Here is a 23540-nt window from a genome sequence, read left to right as displayed (position 1 = left end):
GAGTGCTCCCAAATCATGGCAACTTCCTTTTCTCTTCCATTATTAGTTGTTTTTTTTTTTTTCCAATTTAGAATTGCATCAGTCAGTGTTCAACTAGAGGAGTCAAGCAAGTAAACGATATATAACAAGAGACTTATAGTGAAGAATTGGTTTAGCATGATTGCGCATACTGGTTAGGCAAATATGAAATCTGAAGGGCAGCCCAGCTGGAAGGGCAGGATAGAACTCTTGTCATGAACTGAAATTGTAGTACACAGGCAGAACTTCTTCTCTCAAGGAAGCCTCAGTTCTGCTTTTGAAAAGCAAAACTTTTAGCCAGGCACGATGGCTCATGCCTATATTCCCAGCACTTTGGGAGGCCAAGGTGGATGTATCACAAGGTCAGGAGTTCAAGACCATCCTGGCCAAGATGGTGAAACCCTGTCTCTATGAGAAATATAAAAAGTTGCCAGGCATGGTGACAGGCGCCTGTAATCCCAGCTACTCTGGAGGCTGAGGCAGAGAATTGCTTGAATCCAGGAGGCAGAGGTTGCAGTGAGGCAAGATCCAGCCTGGGTGACAGAGGGAGACTCCATCTAAAACAAACAAACAAGCAAACAAAAGAACTTTCTTTCAACTAGTTGAATCAAGATCACCCAAATTATCTAAAATAAACTTTACTGAAAGGCAATTGATTATAGACTTTTATTACATCCTTAAAATATCTACATAGCAACAACTAGATTAGTATTTGAAGGAATAACTTAGACTATAGTCTAACATAGTTTATGTATCAAAATAAATGATCACAGAATGAAGTTTCACTTAACAACTTTCATGCAAACTACCATATTTGTTCCTGAACAATGACTGGGGTATTGGTTAGTTAGCTCTATTACATAAATAGTTATGATTATTTTTCTTGAGGACAGAGGATATGAAAATCCCTTTCATCGTCTTTGAAAATATAAACACTTGTCAACAAATGTAAATATTTAACTTTGTCCACCTTAGAAGTCAAGCTTGAAATCTGCTAACATTCAGTTAACCTTGAGTTTGGTAATTATAAATGACTCAAACAATTAAAATAATGTTCCAAAATACATTTATGAACCACCTCCCACTTACGGTCAGTTGTTCAACTGTTCAGAAATCACCTCTCTTTCATCTATCAACTAACCCTCATATGGACCTTGTTTGCTACTCCATAATAAACAATATTTATTTCTCTATACAACCATGTAAATTCTGTTCCCTTTGGAAGATTTTCACTCATCAGTGAATTTTTAAATGAATTTTAAAAAAGCTATAGTTTTACTAAAAACATAGCATATAATATAAAGCTTATGAAGTGATGGGGGATATTTTTATTATAAAGTAATGCAGATATTTGACTGCTCTTTAAGCTCATCTTGGCTTTTGGTTATATCAAGTGAGACTGTACAAGACTCTTAGTAGAAAATAAATCTCTATAGGATAAGTTTCTTGGATTTTCGTAAGCATAGAGAAGAAGAAAGTGGATGACATCGTGTTGTATGTATTATTTTTTTGTGTGTGTGGATGGTTGGAACAGAGATAGATTATGAAAAGTGCCAGAAATAATATTTACTAGAGTTTGGTTTAAGCAATTTAAATAAAGAAGACACAAGAATAGTAGCTGAAAAAATAAAGGAAATAAAATTATTTTATGTAAAGCATGTTGACTCTGGAAGTGATATGGAATATCATTTGACATTGCTTTACCTCACTCTTTCTGTATCTTCCATGTGAAATTTATTGTCTAGAATTTCTTGCCCAGAATTTCTTGGTAGTTATGACCCTTTTAGGAAATTGTTTCTTTTCCTATTCTTCTTGCTGGATATACATGGCTGTTGTGAAACTATGGGGTAGTTTAAAATATAAAGCCATGTATAATACTCATGGTTTTTATACTCTTTTGTGGAAGGATGTCTCAATTTTTCATTACAAGTTTATGAAAAGTATTCTTTTCAGCAGTGTCCTTTAAGGCTGTGGTAGACTTTTAGCAAAATTTTCTCTGCTAAATTGGATTTAATTACTTTTTGAATTGATATATAATTTAATAAATGTTTGTAGAGTAACAGCTTTACTAAAAGTAGTATTCAGGACCCTAATATAGAAGAGTTCAAGTCTTACTTTCAATAGTCTTACTTTTAGAGAATTTTTACATGTTTTAAAGGATATGATATTTAAGACATTAATACTTATTTTTATTCATATAGATTTAGTGTATCACATTAATATATAAATTAGAATTTATGTGGACTTACATGTAGCAATCAATATTTTAAAACATTTTTCAAAAGGCCATAATGATAATATACATAGGAACATAATGTAGTATCTATGTGTTAGAACTAAGATAATTAATGCAGAAAAATTCCTAGTGACAAATTTATCTTCATTTGCTGGAGGTGTGAGTCATAAATCATGATTTATGATGCGTTTCTATTGATTTCAAAGTTCTTTCCAAGTAAATAGTTTAAATGTCAACTTGCTATACTTTTCTGGATATTTGGCCAGAAAATGTTCTTATATTTTTCTCTGTAGACTAATAAACATTTCTTAGGGCACATTGTTTCAGTTCAGTGAAAGTGTTTCTGTTTTATTCTCTTTGTTTAAAGTAAATTGGCATAATTCTACATATTTCCACAACACTTATTTTATACATTAATCATTTTTAATTTGATTTTGCTATTTTGAAAAAAACTCCAGATTTTCCTCAAGTTGAATAGCTTTCATTTAAACAGAAATTTGGATTTAAAGGTTAACAAGTGAAATATACAGGAGAAAAAATAAAACATGGACCAAGAGGAAAGAATAGAGTAACAAATTCTGCTCTCCTGCTCTCTCAACTCCCTCTCCACCTTTGAGTGTATGTATCTATAGGTGCATGGGTCATGTGCTATATGTGAACTTGAGTGTATGTGTGTGCACAAGTGTGCATGCATGTGTGTCCTGCTCAAGTGGCACCTAGAGCTCTAATTATTAAGAGTTTACCTCTGGAATCAGACTGCCAGGACTTGGATCTGTATTAAAGTAAAGGTGGGATTCAGATTTTAAGTTTCTTAAATTCATTACAAGGAATTATTTGGCTTATTTGGAGTGATAAAGACTTGATTAACCAAGTAATCAATTCTTTAAAATTTAAATATATTTGATATAAAAATTAGATTTTATCTATGTCAGTGTTTTTTGATGGACTTTATGTGGGTAAAGATTCAATATCTTGCTATATTCCAAAATATTAAGCATCTTATTTGCATTTATTTAATATATGAAATAAAACTAGTTCATTCTATATTTCTTCATTTTCTTTTTATTTTGAAAAAGGTAGATAAAAATTCTTCTCTCCAACCAAGAGGGGAAATATGAGAAGTGTTTTAATATAAAATGCCAAAAAAATCATATGTAAAGGTTGGTATCATAGTTATTTTCCACAGGTATTAATTGGGAGATGAAGGAAATCCTATTTCTTATTCTAGGAAACAATGTAAAAATAAATCCTATAATTTTAAAATTCATAAAATTCATTTTCATCCTAGGCTATTTCTGTGAACCTTACTTTTTCACATGTTGCATTTTGACAAGTAGAGTTCTAGTTGGCAGGAAAGCTAAAAGAAAATTCTATTTCAACCCTAAGCAGTACCTAGCACATACCAGCCAACAACACTCAGTAAATGAATGCATGATTTTCCTAAGAATATCTGGTAAAAACATTACAGTGAAAAAAAAAGTGAAATTTAATTTTTCTTATGTACTGACCTGGTTATATACAAGATGTTAGGATGATAGTACGTGTAAAAGATAAATTTTTTTATTTGCTAAAACCTTTTCTAAAAGACGTGATTTTTCTTAAAATACATACTTTTATCTTAATTTTTGACCAGATTATTAAATGATTTTCCTTCCTGTTATCAAATAGTTGACGAATTTTACCAACTCACAGATAGTGGTTATTAAATCACATGAATAGTTTATGTAGTATACAATTAAAACATGTAAAAGAAGAAAATTGAATGTGAAAGTAGAGGTAAGAGATTACGCAGATAGATGATAGAGGTGGCAAAACCAGTGGTGATAAATCTTTCTGAATTAAAAAAAATTATTTTAGGAACTTGAAAGTTTATGATCTCTGCAGATGATCATATGTCCTTCTGCTTTTGATTTTGTAGGAGCAAATCAAGAATGTGTCCACTTTCAGTTAAGATGAATGTGCTCCTACAGGACTCACAAGTAAAACTGTGAAATCCCTGGGTACATGTTTTCTGAACGGCTTGTCTGTTCCCTTGCAGCCCCTTTCCAAGGTTCCCGTGACCCCTACCACACATATTGCTTTTGGAACCCTCTTACCATAGAGGACATTTGCCTTCCAGCGTGTATGTTCCAGGAAACATTATTTCCTTCTGGGAGATTCACTCTGAAACTGGGATGGTTTACAGCTTTTTGGCCAAAGGTTATAAATCTTGAGAAGTATATAAGGAAGTTTAATTTAAGATGACAGGAAGGCTCTAGTAATTTAAGCCCTTGTGAACCTGGCTTCAATTAGTTGCCTAACTCAGTTCTGTGTTGTGGCCTATAGTGTGCTCTTTAAAAAAAGTAAGTTAATCGATTAAACTTTAAACAAAACAAAAACATAAAAGAAGAGGGATATTTATAAAATCATTATTTAAAGCAGGATTTTTTTATCTCTAGAGAGAAATAATTGAAGAGAAAGAAATTATTCTTAACTGACTGCATTTGGAAACCAACAGTATGTAATATTAAGAGAAAGTTTGTGTGTGCACATGCACACACTTTTGTTATGTTCTAACACTGGTGTTTTGGTTGTTATAGATGAAGATTATATTATAGTAAAGGTGGGACTCAGATTTTAAGTTTCTTAAATTCATTACAAGAAAATATTTGGCTATATTTGGAGTGATAAAGACTTGATTAACCAAGTAATCAATTTTTTAAAACTTAAATATATTTAATATAAAATTAGATTTTATCTATATCAGTATTTTTGTTGTTTTGTTTTGTTTTGAGATAGAATCTCGCTCTGTCACCCAGGCTGGAGTGCAGTGGCCCAATCTCAGCTCACTGCAACCTCTGCTTCCCGAGTTCAAGCCATTCTCCTGCCTCAGCCTCCCTAGTAGCTGGGATTACAGGTGCCCACCACCACAGCCAGCTATTTATTTATTTATTTATTTATTTATTGTATTTTTTGTGGGGCCATGGCGGTCTCGAACTCCTAGCCTCAGATGATCTGTCCGCCTCAGCCTCCCAAAGTGCTGGGATTATAGGCGTGAGCCATCATTCCCGGATGCTATGTCAGTATTCTTGGATGCATTTTATGTGGGTAAAGATTAAACATCTTGCTGTATTGGTTATTTCAGAGTCAAGCAAGTATGGGTTGGAGTCCTGCTTGCCAATTCCCAGCGGAGTGGCATGGTCAAGTGATTTTAACCTGCTGAAATCCTAGTGTTCTTCCTCTAATATTGGAATGGTGGCAACTTTCTCATAAGGGTGTTGAGGAGACCAGATGAAATGGTTTATGTATAAAATGCTTACTTAGCATGACACAGCATATAATAGACACTCAAACCAGCTATTTCCATCTTCCCTTCTTTCACTTGAAGATCGTATCACATGTGTAATAAAATACGTTGACTCACATTAAAAAAGATGTAAAAAAATACAAATATATCACACTGTGCACAGAGAATTCTGTTAGAGAGAATTTATCTTCTTAACAACCAATCAGTGTAATATATGCAAAAGTTAATTCTGAACCAATGTACATGGAAAAGAAACAACACAAAAAGGTAAAACAAATAAAAGGGGGATTTGCAGAAAAAAAATTAAAAAATAAAAAGTAAAAACCTTAAGTCAACCTCATTACTGTTCCCCCTTTTCTCTCTTTCTCTAATCAAGTCTGCCCATTCCACTTCTAAGTTTAATTAAATATATGAAAATAATTTAAAGTAATAATATTTCCACTAAAATAGCTTAATAATGCTCAGTTCTTTGTATGCCCAGTCTAAATAAGCAGAATAACCCCTTTAATTAGTTTAGATATTTTTTATTAGTTACTTCCATATAGCTAAATAGAATGCACCTACCACCAGTTTCTATTCATCAATTTGACCATTTTCATTGGATTCACACTTCTCTATTTCTCTCCACCCTCATTAATTGATTCTACAAACTTTTATTAAGCACGTAGTATGTTCTAGGCAATCTTCTAGTCACTGGAGATACGCAGAAGACAAGAGATTAAAAAATCTTTGCTCTCTTGAAGCTTTCATTCTAGTGATTGGAGATAATACAAAATTAATTAAAATATTTACCAGTAATTTGACAGCTGATGATGGAGAAAAATAAATCAGAAAAGGGCCAATCAGATGTGTGGGAACCATTTTTTGCTAATTTAAATTTAATGAGGACCGAGGAAAGTCCTCATTCAGATGATGACACTAAGCAAAGAAAATGAGAGAATGTTGTCGGTGAATATCTCAGGGCAGAGAGTTTCAGGCTGAGAGAAGAAATGCCCTTAGACCTTGAATTAAGAGCCTGTCTGGTTTTCTTCAAGAAGAGAAAACATCTATCCCAGTTGCGCTGGATCAGAGGGAAAGAGGCAGAAGAAGAGTAGGATATAATTCAAAGAAACATAAGAATTAGTATGGCCCTGTTGCCATTGTAAAGACTGGTTTTTATTCCTGGAGCGAGGGGAAGATACTATGTGCCATGAGGAACATAAACAGCATATAAATGAAGTGGTCACATTGGCTGCTGTGTTGAAAATAGAGTGTAGTAGGGAAAAGGTGGTAGCAAGAAGTCGTGGAAAAAGCTTGGGCTATCATGTTGAAAGTGCAGAGAGGAAGTTAAATGCCAAACGTGTTTTGAAGGTAGTGTCAGAAGAAACTGATAGACTTGTAATGAAATTGGTAAACAGAAAGGAAACTCTAGCATGGGTAAGGAGGCTATAAAGGTGAGACTACGTTATCGATGTAGTATTAGCTGTTGGAAAGATGGTGTTTCCATTTGCTGAAATGAAGAAAAAAATATGAGGAAATGTTTGGTAGGGAGAAGGTCAGATATTCACTTATTGCCATGTGAGCTTTGAAATATATATGAGATATATCCAAAATACTGAGGAGGCCATTGGAATTGCAAGACTGGGGTTTAAGGGACAGATGAAGTCTATAGATAAAAATCATGGAAAAATAAGCATATAGCAACAATAAAAAGCTATGAGGTTACACATGATTAAGTCACCAAAATCTGTACATAGATGAAGAAGAGAACTGGGGCCTTGGATCAGGAGCTTACCAATATTTAGAGATCAAGGAGATGGCAAGACCTGATAGAGGAGACCAAAAAGAGTTAGCCTGTAACACGTAGGAAGAAAAGTAGAACTTGATGTCCTGGAAAGCAGGTGCAGAAAGTGTTCAATGGGGAGACTGATCAATAGTCATAACTTATATGGAGCCCCTTCTGAACCATTCTAAATAGTTTATACATACATTTACTGTCTCAATCCTCACGACAATCCTATGATGTATATACTGTATTCTTTCTTTCTTTCTTTCTTTCTTTCTTTCTTTCTTTCTTTCTTTCTTTCTTTCTTTCTTTCTTTCTCTTCCTTTCTTTCTTTCTTTCTTTCTTTCTTTCTTTCTTTCTTTCTTTCTTTCTTTCTTTTCTTTTCTTTTCTTTCTTTCCTTTCTTTCCTTTCTTTCCTCTCTCTCTCTCTCTCTCGACAGAGTCTTACTCTGTCACCAGGCTGGAGTACACAGAGGCGTGATCTCAGCTCGGCTCTCTGCAACCTCTGCCACCCGGATTCAAGTGATTCTCCTGCCTCAGCCTCCCGAGTAGCTGGGACTACAGGCACACGCCACCACACTTGACTAATTTTTCTATTTTCAGTAGAGACGGGGTTTCACCATGTTGGCCAGGATGGTCTCAATCTTGACCTCATGATCTGCCCACCTCGGCTTCCCAAAGTACTGGGATTACAGGCGTGAGCCACCGCACCCGGCCTGTACTGCATTCTTCATATTAATTTTGACGTAAGGAAACGGAAAATGGAAAGATCAATTAAATTGCACAGTTTCACAGAGACTAGGCTGTATATTGAATCAAGGCAATCTAGTACAGAGTTTGTGTTTCTATCCATTATTTACAGAATGTCAACTACATGAAATATTGCATGTAAGTAGGATGAGGACTGAGAACTGACTCACCACTTTTGCACTGGAGACTTTGATGAGAGCTCTTTTAGTGAAGTAGTTGCTATGATAACTTGATTGGAATCTGTACAAAAGAGAATGAGAGGGAGGAATTACAGAGAGAGATATACAATTTCTATGTGTCAATTAAAAAAAAGAGATAGCAAATATAGGCAGGTCTTTCTAGGAGTGTTACTAACATAGTTATACTCCAGTATCTTTAGTTCTTTTATTGGTTAACTTTGTACCTTTATATAATGGAATAACATCTTTATTTCTTTTTCAATCACTTGTGGAGTATCTTTTGGTGCTCGATTTTGTAAAACCTGGATATTAAAACTACGGTTTGGTTCACCTCCATCCACTAACAATTTCCAATCTCTGTTATCGGCACTTTTATTTTTTTGTTACCAATGTTCATAGGATTAATCTATTTTGTACACGTACCTGATTCGTCCATGCTTTTAGTATAGGTTGATTCTAAAAGTTGAAAATCAATAGAGTGTTTAGATAGGAGCTATTTTATATATATATATATATATTTTTTTCAGAATCAAGTAATATACTCTGATTCTTCCCTAGTTAAGGCCTATCTGAAAGTCTAGTAAAAGTTGATACTTGTTTGAATTGATGCATAAAATAGTAGATAATTTGAATTAGGGCCAGAGCTCATTTTATAATAGTTTGGGGAGATCAGTCCAAGTAAACAAGGGATCACTGTGTGCCAGTGCCTTTTTTCCGGAATTATCCAGTTATTATAGTTTAAAATGCTTTTTATGTTCAGATCGTTGGTTTTGGTTTAGTTTTGTTTGTAAAAAAATTATTCTTAGTTTTACTTTTCTTAACTCAGAATCAATTAAACTTAATTTTCTAGGTATAAAATAAAAACATCATAATTGTATTTTATCTTTCCAAAAGAATTGTGAGAATATAAATACATTTGAAAGTATGAGACTAACTCTTAATTTAAGAACTTAAGACATAATTTTTGCCATAAATATGTAGATAAAAACAATGGTGAGCCATTATTTGTCCTATGAAATATTTTTTAAGATGTGAAATATTATTATAATAGAGCTGTGATTCATGATAACTAATTTGTGATTAATTTATTTAAAATTTTATAACGGGACATTTTGATGGCCTAGTTAGATATTTTCTATCAAACACTAGAAATTTTATTCTAACCACAGGTACTACATATTTGGCATGTATGAGCCACTTTCTTCTCAAATAGAGCACTGATTATATATGTAATTATTTCATTTGCAATTTTATACTATATGAAATTATTTATTAATCTTTTCTACTAAAGACTAACATCAAAAAGATAAAATTTATTAAAAATTTTCAAAGCTTAATAAAGTCAATAGCTATTGAATTTCATCTGTTTTCTACTAAAGACTAACCTCATCTCAATTTTTTGAGGTTAGTCTTTAAAAAAAGCAGAATAAAGTCAATATTTATAATTTTGAATAAATTTTTAAAATTATAATTAATAGTCAGTAACTATTAATTTTTCATAATCCCTTTTCTATGCTTCTACTTCTGACCATCCCAAATGCCCCTGATTGATCTCTCAGTCTAATAAGATATTAAACAAAATAACTATTGACTTTATTAATTATAATTTTCAATATGGAGTAAAATTACATCTCAATACATTCAGAGCTTCAGCCTCAAAAAGTTGAGGTTAGTTTTCACTAGAAAACATATTAATAATTATGGACCTTTTTTCCATTATAAGTCAGTAATTTTTCAAATTACTTATAATTTTTCAAATTTCATATATATATATATATAGAGAGAGAGAGAGAGAAAGAAAAAAATACACTAAAAATAAAAAAGCTATAATAATTATGTCAGTATGATCATTAGATTATTTTTCTGTAGCCAAGTCTACATGGAAAATCAGGAGATAACTTGGTGAGCATGGAATTAGATTTAGGGGATTTGCATGTTTCAGCAATTTAGTCTTGCTTAGGAGACTTTAACCATTAGTCAAAGGCACACTTTCAACATACACCTCTTTATAGTCCCTTTTCTATGCTTCTACTTCTGACCATCCCAAGTGCCTCCCTCTTTCTGATTGATCTCTCAGTCTCATAAGATGTGAAAAGAAAAAAAAAAAAGCCTTCTCTTTCTGCTGCGTGGCAGGCTCTAGACCAATGCTCACCCATCAGAGATGTTTTGTGACCCCACTCACTGCTTACTAATATTGTTACTGAAATGCCAAAGATTTGGTGTAGGTCCTGCTGTGCACTACACAGAAAGCCAATTACTGAGAGATCAAGTATTGCCAGAGAAGAAGGCTTTAACTGGGTGCTGCAGCTGAGGAGAAGGGATACCAGGCTCAAATCCAACTAAAATTAGGGGTTTATATGGCAAGGAAGAAATGTAACTATGTGTGGGAAAACAGGAACGAGGGAGGGATAAGGAAGCGGAGTTGGTCAACAGGAAGCAGGTGGTCAGTTAAGCAATCATGACAGATGAGGGGCCTGGCATCTTATTGTCCAGATATAATTATCTGATAAGTTTCAGTTCCTTGACACTATTTGGGACGCCTGATGGTTGGTTTCCCAAGAAAAAAACCCAGATAAGACAACCGTAAGTTTCTCAAGTTTTAAGACTGGAGGGGTCAATTTCTATGTTTATTCAAAAGAAACCATAAACATCAGTTCTATGAGACAATTGGGCTGGTTTGATTATGATTGTATTGATGATTATATTTGCTTTGCATTAAATGGAGAGCAGCCCAATTATAAGGACTCGATAGACTAGATTTTCTCACAAATCTTCACATACTTTATAGGTATTCATGTTTTAAATGTAATAAAAGTCATTTTCCTGAACATATGTATTAAGAAATAACAACATATTTTATGATGACTACAATGCTTTTTAAGTATTTAGAAGTATTAAATAATCTGATTTTTCACTGATCTGTGTGGTCTTTGCCTAAGTTAGTTTAAATTTTTAGTTTGACAAAATAACGTTTTCTACCAGTATTCAAGTTCCAATTTTTTTAAGGTGGTTGCATTCAAATGAACTTTTGGAATGAAGCTCTGAATGTATTGAGATGTAATTATACTCCATACTAAAAATTGAAAATGGAAAACATCCACAGAACAGCATTGTAGCGTAGTACTTTGAACTATGTGTAAGTAGCAGCATTGTGGAAAATCTAATTTATGGTGATACTGTAAAAGAAATATGAGCCTCATTTCCTGAATTCTCCTTTATCTTGAAGTTTGACATTCCTAAAAGAGCAAGAGACTTTGATGCTGTAATATCTTCCACAGGCCTCTCCCTCTTTAGTTACTGTTTTGAGATCTCACAAAAGTAGACCATGCAGGTGGCCTTATTAACTGTCTGTGGAAATTTAAGATAAGACAGAGGTTATAACATATTTTCATACCGTATTTCACTAATAGGATAAGTTATCACAGTAACCTGTCCCAAATGCAATTCCGATGATATTTCAGCCACCCGGTTACTAAAAAGAAACACATGTGGATAAAAGCTGTTTCTGACTTATTTATGGATTAGGCAATAACTGTTTTCAGTGAACTTTTAGCAAAAGGAGAACGTATTTTATGATATACTCTGCAGTGAGGACAGTTTTTGCAAAATGCCTTAAATGTTTTTTAAGGACCACATATAGTTTTGAGGTACCAAAGCTATATTTGCAGAAGTGGCTAAATATCTCTCTCTTTCTTAGTGCTAATAGCATGTTAGTTATCATTTTATAGCAGTTCACAAGGATCCTGCAGAAGTCTTTATACTAAAGAAAGAATTTGGTTTAAGGAGCTCTTTAAATCTTAATTCTGAATATATGGTTTCATTTCTATCCCAAGCAATCATAGGACACATAAAGAAATTTATTTCCATCTATCTCAGTCTTAAAAACCCTTAGTGAATGTATTTAACTGTCTTTAATGTTTATTCTTTTGTCTAAAATTACTTAGAATAAAACTTTAAAAAAATATATTTAATTATAGTATATCTTGGGTACTTTATTCTCGATTTTTTTCTCAAGCCATTTTCAGTGGAATATGAAAGGAAATAATTTCTGTCTTTTTAACATAATACTATATTATAGAAGAGAAAATTGGGATGTAAAAATTGTCCACTAAAACTCAAACCCAAGAAATGCCTTATTTTATACTTTGAGATTTGTTTCTTTATATTCCTCTTTGTTTGCTTGTGAATGATGCTTTTAGAAAAAACAAATGTGATATCATAATTAAGCATGCTTTTCTCTTTCTTCGGGAATCAAGAGTACTACATGTCTCACTCTATAGGGATTCCGAATAAAGATTTCTTCTTTTGCGATATGTTTATGTGACTCCAAGACTGAGGGTAAATAGATAGGGCCAGAAAAAAGGATGATTCTAAAATGATTTTCTATAAAATTTCTTAATATAGATGAAGAGTTATAAAAACCTATGTAATGTGAAAGATTGCCTTTACATTCTATTTTGCTCTGATATAGTTTATTCAACTACCTTTGTATTAAATACATCTATTTAAAGATTACTGTTTTCTACTTGATTTTTATGTTTTGATGAACCAGCCCCTGTCTACTTGGGCAGAGTCAATGCATAACATATGGCTTAATGAAAGATGATTTGTTGCTATTGATCCTTTATGTGTTACATTAGAGCCTTGTGTTCTTTTCCACTGGTGATTTGAAAGATCATATGTGACCTTTCCACAAATAAATTGGCCCTCACCATGAGCCAAGAGATACATCAGATATGTGGCTAAGATAAAGTGATGTTCGTCTTCAAATCACCCACAATCTTATAGACACCTAAATATTTAAGCAGATCACTTAATACACATGTTAATTAATGCAACAAAGCACAAGTTGCTCAGTGATCAAAGTTAGAGGAAAGGGCACATATGAAGGGACTGACAAAGGAAATGCCATTTCACATTCAGGAAACGATAGTTATTTGGCTGAGGAGAAAGTTAAAGTAGAAATGGGTTCTCGGTATCTATTGCTGCTTTACAAAAGCATCCCACAATCTAATGGCACCAAACAGTAACCATTTTACGATGCTCATGGATTTTGTAAGCCAAGGAATCAGACGAGGCATAAAGAGGATGGCTTGTCTTTGCTCCACTATGTCCAGGGCATGCAATGGAGAAGGATGGAATGGCGGGGATGTCACAAACTGGTGAGAGACAGAATATCTGTGGTTAGAGAATCCACTTCCAAGATGACTTCTTCACTCACAGTTCTAGCAGCTTAACTGAAATTCACGTGGCCACTCCAGCATGGCAGCCTTAGTGGTATCATACTTCTCACATGGTAGCTCTAGGGGTTAAAGCAGCCTCAAGCCCACTCAGACTCTAAGAGATGGGTGGATAGCACAAAGATCTCGCCTCTCAATGGAAGGATCATCAATGAATTCATTGTATTCCTTTGTTAAAACTGTCATAGCATATAATGAGAGAGAAGACTGGAGAAATAGGCAGAGGTCAGTTTGTGGAAGTTGTGAACTCTATACCTAGGAGCTGGGACTTATTTGCTAAATGTAAAGTAAAATTGCTTTGAGAAACTTTTACCAGAGGAAAAATGAGACTATTTATAACTTAGAAATATTGCCCTGGTGACAGGGTAGAGAAAAGATGTGCTTTGGGCAGGGGAATAGGGATGGACCCTGCCCTGGTGGCAAGAGAATGAACAGTTTAATGTTTGCAGATGTGAAAGTCGGACTGGAACAATGAATTTGGTTACTGATTGGAAGTAAGGGTAAAAGACAATCATCACATGTCTACTTTCATTGATGAATTGAAATATCATGTATTTCAGTAAGACAGAAAATATAATACGATAGTGGAAACAGATGAGAGGAAGGAGGTGGAGAGAAAAAAAAAATAGCTTTGGCCTTCCTAGGTTTAAGATTTTAATGGAATTTTGGTGACTAGTATGTGGCTCCAGATCCTAGGAGAGAAGCTAGAGCCAGAGGTACGGACCTGGGAACATTAGCTTAGCTATGTTTTATTGAGTGAAACAATAGAAATGGAAGAAATATCTCAGGAAAAGAGTATAAAGGTAGGGGAAAGAAAGGAGAGCTCAATACAAAACTCTGGGGACCACAAACAACTACAGGTGAAGTGAGGAAACAAGGAGAATGAGAGAATGTTCTTTTTGTTTTGCAATGTACTGAGTTATGGTAACTTTTTGCTAAATTCTTACGTGTAAATTGTTTTTCTATTGAGAAGTACTTCGTCTTCTGAGACATTTTGTTCTTGTCTTTCAAATTATTCCTGAAATCTAGATTACAAATGAAATATAAAACTCTGGTTGAAATATTAAATAAACTATATTGAACATATATTCGTCTAATCACTGCATCACAAAACACTAAGTCCTGAATTTAAGACATTTTTGGATTCTGTGCAGTGTTGAGACTCATGTTTTGAAAGGCTCACCCTGTGTGTGTTGTTTTGGGAATGCTGGTTCTTTGGTGTCTTATTGGGACAGTTTCTAATGATTTCTTACTGGGCTAAGTCCTGTGGGACTTATGTTGTTGACTTTGGGAAACAAGAATAATGAATAATATCCATAAAATTTTGAAGGAGAATAAGACCTAATTGTATTTGATTTCAAGGAATCACATTCCCAAAGTAATTTTAAACTGAGAGACCAAGAGCCACAGTTAAAAGCTCAGCCATTGTCCTGAAAGAGCCATGCTTATGTGCTTTCAAGTAAGAATAACGTAACATCAAAAGTGATAAGTGAGAACCAAGGGATGTGGTATTAGGAAGACTTCCAAGTGCAGGTGTGCAGGTGTTCAGGGTAATAGTGGCTAAAATTAACACAGGATTCATTAGAATATTTACAGTGCCTCCATAGACTGTCAAGTATCCATTTTTTTTTTTTTTTTAGCTTTTATAGCACTTATCTTTACCAGACACCCATCTAAGTGATCTGCAATTTGGTCCTCATAAAAACCTTTAGGTAGCTGTCATCCTCATTTAACAGATGAGAAACTAGGCACAGAAAGCAGTTGATCTGAGATCTGGGTAGGGCAGCTGACTGTAGATTCTTTGCTATTAACCAATGTATTAGATGTTTACTACTGGCATTTCAACATATTAATTCACAGAAGATAATGTCATATATCATTTCTTCACATCTGCAAAATGCTTTTGATTCTCTTTCCAAACTTGAATTTGATTTCCATTAACTATAAAATTATAGTTTTTTGTGTGTGTTTTTTGTTATGTTTTTTTTTTTTGAGACGGAGTCTCGCTCTGTCACCCATGCTGGAGTGCAGTGATGTGATCTCAGCTCACTGCAACTTCCACCTCCTGGGTTCAAGCGATTCTCCTGCCTCAGCCTCCTGAGTAGCTGGGATTACTGGCGCATGCCACCACGTTCGGCTAATTTTTTGTATTTTTAGTAGAGACAGGGTTTCAATGTGTTAGCCAGGATGGTCTTAATCTCCTGACCTCGTGATCCAGCCACCTAGGCCTCACAAAGTGCTGGGATTACAGGCCTGAGCCACCACACCCATACTATACTTTTTTATGAAGAATATTAGTATACATGGCTTTAGGGGTTATAATTCTCAGAATGAAACAGTAATCTCTGTATGCTTTAACCAAATTTTTCCAAATTAAATCTTTCTAACACAGTGCCAGTACATCGGAGGTGGTCAATAAAAGTCTTTTCAATGATTAATCGGACAATTGAATAAATGAATCTTCATGTTTGTCAGAATAAGGGGAACACTGAACTAAGTTTAGTTTTTCAATATCTATGTCTATGTGCCACTTTGAAAACCTTAGGAATGTGAAGCTGCTTTCTTATTTATTCATTAATTCAATATCCAAAAGTATTTATATACTTTATAAGTGAATTGTTAGAATAAGATCAGTGAGTGAGGGCTCTTCACTCTGTCAATACTCTAAAGGTGGGATTAGTCACTCCTGAATATCCATTTTCCCAGTGTTTTCTATTTCTTTCTCTACTTTTTTTTTTGTATGTGGACATAATTGAATTGGAATTTTCTTTTCATACACTATACAAGGGATGTTCAACCTCATTTTCCCACACTCTTTTCTATGTAACTTTATTGTACATAGAACAACTCAAATTAGAGGCCCAGGATTTGTCTTAGATTCTTCCCTTTCTTTCAGTTCTTGCGTCCACTATTTTAACTTACTTTAATCATTTACTTCTATTTCCTGTGCCTCTGTCTTCATTCAGGCCTATATAAAATCCTGCCTGAATTTTAGCCGTGATTTCCTATTTGATCTGTTTTCAGCCTTGTTAACATCTCCCAACCTCATTTCTTCCTCACTCTTACATATCTAAGGAAAGGATCTATCTTATCTGAGAATTTAGTATTTCTTTTGAAATTAAATTTTTTTTGTAGTCTCCCACTGCAATCAGAGTAAAGACCAAATTCCTTAGCAAATTGATATGGCTTTCTAGGTTCTTACTTGGAAAAAAAACTAAGTGTTAAAATATTTTTTGTAGGGCTGGACACGGTGGCTCATGCCTGTAATCCCAGCACTTTGGGAGGCCAAGGCAGGTGGATCACTTGAGGTCAGGAGTTTGAGACCAGTCTGGCCAACATGGTAAAACCCCGTCTCTACTAAAAATACAAAAGTCAGCCAGGTGTGGTGGCACGCACCCATAATCTAAGCTACTTGGGAGGCTGAGGCAGGAGAATCGCTTGAACCTGAGAGGTGGAGGTTGCAGTGAGCCGAGATTGTGTCACTGCACTCCTGCCTGGGCGACAGAGCAAAACTCCGTCTCAAATAATAGTAATAATAATAATAATAATATTTGTAGAATGAATAAGAGAATTTAAAATATTTATAATTACCACAATAAATAAGCATAAGTTGAAACAATTCAAATACCAACTTCCTCAGCTGAGATTTTTTGGAAGAAGCTTGATAGACTCCAAAGAGATAAAATTGATACATTATATGAGGTTCAGGTATTATGTTTTGGTGATTTATAGAATTCTGTATGTGCATTATGCTGAAGCAAATTTGATTCTTGAGGTTGAAAACTAAAACTAAGGAATGAGGTCATATATACATATATATGACCACATTTTGCATGGAAGTCTGCTGTTAAAATAACTATAACGTAAATAGAATAGTCTACAAACATCTTACATGAAATTATTAAAATTTTCTTAACTGTGTATTGATGAAGGCATAGAGAGGAGATACAAATACATTTTAACTCTCATTGTAATTCTTGTTGAACAATAAGGGCTGTTTGAATCCTTTGCAAGGATTATGAGGCTACCATAGGAATTAGTAGGAAAAAAAGTTCCATGATTGATTAGTGATGTCTGTAATGGATGTGGGTGTGGCTAATTATAAATTATGTTCCATATTTATTAGCCCTGAATAAAACATTGCTAAAGATTTTAAATGATAATACTTGCTTGTAAGACTATGAGAATAGTTGCTTAAATACTATAATTATTTTAACCTTTAAAATTGTTTACTCTTGATTTCTATGTAAAGTAGATTGCAGTTGTTTAATATTATTTTTCTGTCAAATGGTATATTTTGAAATTAGATTTGTTTGATACTTGCAGAGATCATATTCTGTATACAGATTCTATAATATCTTGGAAATCTTCACAAATCTATGGAGCAATAAAAATACTTCAATTGATAATTTATGAAGACAATATGGTACAAGAGAACAGAGTACAGCTTATACAATGTTAACAAATTTAAGTTCAAATTTCAGCACTTTAATTTACAAAATGTGTAAAATGCACATGAGTTAACATTAAAAGACTTAATTTTTCATATTTGTCGGTTGTATAGCATAACCTTTGCAGGACTGTTGTGAGGATTGAGCAAGATAAACACAAACTGCTGCCAGTTAATAAGGATGTAATAATGATTAGTATCTTTCTGTTCCCCCCTTTAACATACTTCTGATAATTCTATTCTTGGAACAATTTCCCTTGCTTAGAAGGTAGAGACATAACATGCCATCGTTTGAAAATGCCACCCAGTAACTGTCAATCAATTATTTAGTTATTGAACATATACCAGCCCCATGGCAGGAACTAAGAATGAAAAAAAATTAACATAACATAATTCCTGCCCTGGAGAACAACACAGTCTGTTTAGGAGACAGATACTTAACCTGATTAATTACTGCACCATCAAGATACAATATTCACGACATATCAAGGAGATATTCAGAAAGGGGATTCTGAAGTTTAGGGTTGAGATTAGGGTTTGAAATATACATTTGCTATAAAAGAACGAAGGAGTTGGTTATATCTGGGATTATAATTTTTAGAATATTTATGGTAACAGCATGAAATTTTGTGGGTGGTGACAGTGAATGAACCTGTATTTGGGAAGCAAGAGTAACAGCTGGAGATGTGGCTGTTGTGTCAGGAACGCTAAAATGATGAAGTCTGTAAGAAGGAGGCTGCTGACATCTAGAGAACAGTCATGGCTTGAGATTTTGGAATATGCTGTTTGACTTTAGAAACTATGAGTATTCTGTGGATACTCTGTAGCACACAGTATCTCCGATGTTATTATGCATAGGAATCACCTGCGGATTCTGTTTAAATGAAGATTCAAATTCAGTGAGTCTGAGATGGGATCTGAGGCTCTATATTTCTAACAAGCCCCAGGTGATGTCAGTGTTGTTGGTCTATAGACCACATTTTGAGTAGTGAGGCTCTAGTGATTAGTAAAAATGGGTAACCACAGATTCGGCCCTGTTTACCTTAAAAAGCTTTCTTTCCTTATAATAAATGGATTTTATAATTCCACATGAGGATTTACACTGAAGCTGAAATAGGAAGCTCTGGCAGTTTGGATCCTGCTGTGTTTTGATCACCGATGAATTCCATACTTTAAAAATAGTTGACTGTGTATAGTTTTCTCTTCTTCCCTTCCATGTTTGAGAAAAATAAAAAGCAGCCCCTTGATCTTCCAGTTTACTAGAAAGATGATCACATACTTCTTTTAGTGGGATCCACAATGAGCCTCAAAATGTTTACTTCTTTTGTGCTTCTGTTTCTGACATCTGTTGCCCACCATAAACAGTAGGAGTCTGATCATACAGGATTTCAGAAAAAAATGCCCTCTTCAATTCAGACATCTAAAAACCCTTATTTTACTGCTTTTCTGACTCAGTTTATTTTCCCCCATTGCCTGAGAGCTGTGTCTACATGTCACCTGTGTCTGTTTTACTAGGACTCGGCAAGTTGGCTGTGCTTACTCACCTGGTTTGTTACTAACATGTTATAAACTTGAAACCTGGGAAATGGTATTACAACCACTGTGGAGGATAAAATGTTCTTCTGCTGTCCAGGGAGGCATAGACAATAATGTTAAGAAAAATAAAGGAACTATTGAGAAAGATTTTGAGTTAGATCAAACAAGTAATGAGAGAAATGGGGAGAGATTGATTATGTGAAAATTTGAAAGAAAAATAATGAGAGAAAAGTAGAAGCATATTGAAACAGAAGATTTGATATTTCCGTCCTCCCTAGATTACCAGTGATTTTTAAGATTACAGTAATAGCTTATTTTTTATATAACATTGCAAACGTTCAACTAAGCCTTGCTTGCTCTCTTTTAGACTTCTTTTCAGGTTTAAAAGACAAAAACAAGGAGAGGCAACAGATATTTAAGTGTAGTTACTACGGACATAAAAACGGGATGGCAGTAATACTATAATTAGAACCAGCAATTAACAAATGTCTCACTAACTTACACATACATACGTGTGTACAGTGCTTTACCTTTACAGGATATTTCATAAACATTAGGTATTAGGCCCAACCAAACTGTTTGCCCATTGGGCTTCCTATGGAAGCTAAAGAGCTAGCTAAAACCAACCAGCCAACCAACCAACCAACCAAACAAACAAAAATAAACTGGTCTTCCAAGGAGTCCAAGCTTCTTGATCTATAAACATCTGAGAGTGGTAGACACTTAAGTAGCAACAGGCCAGTGACTTTTGACTAGGTGCCTCTAAGAAATGCAGCTGGTGCAATGTAGTCTGTTAGTAGCTGAGATCATGAAAAATAAAGGACAAAAATCATGAAATTGATAAGACCAATGGGCTAATTGGTGAAATAATATTTATTCTCTATACTGGAAAATAGATCCATGGAATGGTGAAGTTGCTTTATAAATAAATAAAACATAAAGAATATTCTTTTTGACATACTAAGCATTTGCGGCAGTTATACTTGGCAGATAAATTACTTTTTAGAGGATAATAATAAATAAGAATAGTTCTTATTCTGCTTTTTTAAAACATACTAAATTCCATTTAAATTTCTCACGGACCCATCAATCTGACTTAACCATTATCACCTCACAATTTACCTTTTTTAAAATTAATATCCAACCTTTCCAAGCTCTTAATTCCACTATTGACTATTTCAAATCAGCTATTCACCTCAATTTATTTAAAACAAATTAAATATATATCTGTGAAAGATAGAGTTTATTTTTAATATGCTTCCAGTGTTATTCAAACACCAGGGGTTTAGTCTAGTCCTGCTCTCTGTTGCACGGAAAGCCAATCACTAAAATAACAAGAATTGCCCAGGGAGAAGGCTTTACTCAGTTGCTGCAGCTGATAAGAATGGGAGATCAGTCTCAAATTCACCTCCCCAATCAACTAAAACTGGGGGTTTATGTAGTGGTGAAGGAATGTGGCTACACGCGGAAAAGCAGGAATTAGGGAACGGTAAGGAAGAAAAGTTGGTCAACAGGAAATAGGTCATCTGTTAGGAAAACAGGGATTAGCAATGAGTAAGAAAGTAATCATGGCAAATGAGGGGCCTGGCATCTAATTGTCTAGATATGGTGATTTGGTAAGTTTCAGTTCCTTGATACTGTCTAAGAGGCCTGATGGTCAGTTTCCTGAGAAAAGGAACTCAGATAAAAGAAATGTAAGTTTCTCAAATTTTAAAACTGTGAGGATCAATTTCTATGTTTATTCAAAAGAAACTATAACACCATTTTTATGGGACATGTAGGCCAGTTTCAACAATTCAAAATAATTATCACACTTAAAAAATTAATATAAATTACTTAGTTTCATTTAACATCCTAGTGTTAAAATTTTCTCAATTTTCTCATAAAGTTTAACAGTTGTTTATTTGAGTCCGAATTCAAATAAGCATCTGTACATTACAATTGGTTTTAAGTTCTTATAAGACTCTATAGGTTTTCCCTTCATAATTTTTCTTGCAATTTATTTGTTGAAGAAATTGGGTCATTTGTCCTATTGAGTGCTCCATTGTCTGTGTTTTTATTATTGTATTTCTGTAATATAGATCTTTGAAAAATTGTCTCTATTAATTGTGTTAATAATATACTTCCTGTTACAACACTTATGGTGCTGGTTTGGTGACATATGATATATTATGTTTTCAAAATGTATTAGTTTTATTATTTATTTATTTATTTAACTTTTTATTTTTTCTGAGACAGAGTCTCACTCTGTCACCCAGGCTGGAGTGCAGTGGTGCTATCTTGGCTCACTGCAACCTCTGCCTCCTGGGTTCAAGCTATTCTCCTGCCTCAGCCTCCAAAGTAGCTGGGATTACAGGCACACGCCACCAGGCCCAGTTAATTTTTGTATTTTTAGGAGAGACGGTGCTTCACCGTGTTGGCCAGGCTGGTCTCACACTGCTGACCTCGTGATCCACCTGCCTCGGACTCCCAAAGTGCTGGGATCACCAATGTGAGCCACTGCGTCCAGCCTAGTTTTTTTTTTTTAAGAGACAAGAGTAGGCAAATTTCCAATATCTATGATAGTATTGGTACATTTGATGAAGAGATTGCCTTGAAGAAATCTTATTATTTTTATAAATTTAAATAACTAAAGTTAAATTAATTTTTTTTCATTTCATAAAAGGGTACAAAGCATAGTTATGAAAGCTTAGAGATTTAATATGTGTCTAGAAGGTGATAAAATGTTGCATAGACTTGGTGTAATTTAAGGTGATACTTGAAAAATGGTTAGAATTTGGTATAATAGACACAGGTAGGGTGTATTCCCATAGGAGTTATAGCATAAGTAAAGGCACAGAAAAATAGAAAAGTACAAGTGAGATAAAAACCTCTCTTGTCTTTTATCCTGTGACAAAGATACTAGAACGTAAACATAGAAACATAAGAATATTTTATAAGGCTGGGCGCAGTGTCTCACACTTTTAATCCCAGTACTTTGGGAGGCTGAGGTGAGCAGATCAAGAGGTCGGGAGTTTGAGACCATCTTGGCCAACATGGCGAAACACTGCCTCTACTAAAAATACAAAAAGTAGCCAGGTGTGATGGCGGGTGCCTGTAATCCCAGCTACTTGGGAGGCTGAGGCAGGAGAATTGCTTGTACCCAGGAGGTGGAGGTTGCAGTGAGCTGAGATTACGCCACTGCACTCCAGCCTGGGTGACAGCAAGACTCCATCTCAAAAAAAGAAATGAATATTTTATAGAGGATCTTGAATATCAAAATTTACTTTGAATCTTCACTAATTAGCTACATGTTTTAGAAAATTTATTGTCTGTCTTTGACCTTTGCTTCCTTCACCTATAATTTCACTTCTCTATTTGAGACAAACAGTAATATCCAGACACAAGCCTAGATACATTCATTTCAATTCGAATATTTGATTCTGAAGTATGAATTAGATAAGCAATATAACATTTGAATTTCTCTAGGTCTGAGGTATTGTGGGAAGTATTCAAGGCTTGAGTTAGAGTGATAAACATTGGAATTGATGGAAAACATAGGTACAGATGGAATTGTAGATATTAAATTAGTATGACTAGGTGGTGATTTCTCCTCTGTAATAATTGAAAGGGAAATGGAAAGAGTCAACTGTTGAGATTTTCAGCCTACATTATTAAGAAAATTGTGGTCCTGTGGATAGAAATAAAAGAAATTTAAGGAAGGAGTTTATTGAGAGCTGGAGAATAGGAGAAGGAAAATGGAGAGTTTGATGTGGTGAGTTTGAAGCTCACGTAAATGGACAAGTCTTTCATTGAGTTGGTGCCGATGGATGGGAATATGAACAGAGGTTAATTTTAGGAGTAGAATTTTAGTTTAAATCTTAGTAGAAAGTCTAAGTAAACAATGCATAAAATATTTGAGGAAAGAGGACATACTCTTGAGGGAAAAATATCATGCCTTTAAGAGATGGGGAAACAAGGACCCCAAAAAGGAAAGAGAAAATGGGACAAAAATGATGGTGAACTAATTGGGTCAGCTTACTGGAATGCCATAATGCCTAGTCAATGAATAGGAGAGGCTCAAAAAGAGGCAGGGACCAA

General features: G+C 34.4%; 1 protein-coding gene across 8 annotated transcripts in view; it reads left to right on the top strand.

Annotated features, from left to right (window-relative positions):
- Positions 1 to 23540, top strand: part of NAV3 (neuron navigator 3) — a 657172-nt gene that overhangs the window by 407400 nt on the left and 226232 nt on the right. The gene's annotated exons all lie outside the window — the stretch shown is intronic.

This window comes from Nomascus leucogenys, chromosome 10, assembly GCF_006542625.1.
Source record: "Nomascus leucogenys isolate Asia chromosome 10, Asia_NLE_v1, whole genome shotgun sequence".
Lineage (NCBI taxonomy): Eukaryota > Metazoa > Chordata > Mammalia > Primates > Hylobatidae > Nomascus > Nomascus leucogenys.
The sequence above is the reverse complement of the archived record's forward strand: the minus strand, read 5'-3'. Positions and strand labels throughout refer to the sequence as shown.